The 550-nt window shown below is 31.5% G+C and overlaps 1 long non-coding RNA gene across 1 annotated transcript in view; it reads right to left on the bottom strand.

Moving 5' to 3' along the window:
• Positions 1-550, bottom strand: part of LOC119587601 — an 8,511-nt gene that overhangs the window by 4,832 nt on the left and 3,129 nt on the right. The window lies entirely within an intron of this gene.

The following is a 550-nucleotide window of genomic DNA, read 5'->3' on the forward strand; positions in this document are numbered from 1 at the left end:
ATACAAGAAAGTATGAACTATGAAAAAATAGCAAATGAATCTTTAATAAGAAGAAATCAAACTACTAAATGCAGTCAAAAATAGTATACTGTATTGAAGTATCGAAAGACAACATATCTCACCTGTTTTCAGGTAGTAAGTAAACTTCTTGATAATTCAGGATCAGGAAAGAAGAAACTTTTGGACTTGTATGATATAAAGGCCTGTTTTGTCCTGGAGAAAGCCTCATGCATCTCCTTAAAGCAACCATCTAGTTTTTCTTGGGCCTCCTTTAAAAAAAAGGTACAAATGTTAAGTGAGCCCAATACATTGGATATTAACTCAATTCTGATGAAACAGAAGAATATCCATTTTGGGCTGATAAAGCAAACATGAATACTATAAATGTTGTTTGACAAATGGAGAGACTACCTATACCATGTACCTTTATAACTAAAGTGGATCTTTTATGAGAAAATACTGAAATTTAAAACTATAGAACCCTTTTCTTAGGGGAGGGGATAAATAACATCCAAATAATATAATATGAAATATTTACTCAATGTCGCTC

Source organism: Penaeus monodon, chromosome 22, assembly GCF_015228065.2.
Source record: "Penaeus monodon isolate SGIC_2016 chromosome 22, NSTDA_Pmon_1, whole genome shotgun sequence".
NCBI classification, from domain to species: Eukaryota; Metazoa; Arthropoda; class Malacostraca; order Decapoda; family Penaeidae; genus Penaeus; species Penaeus monodon.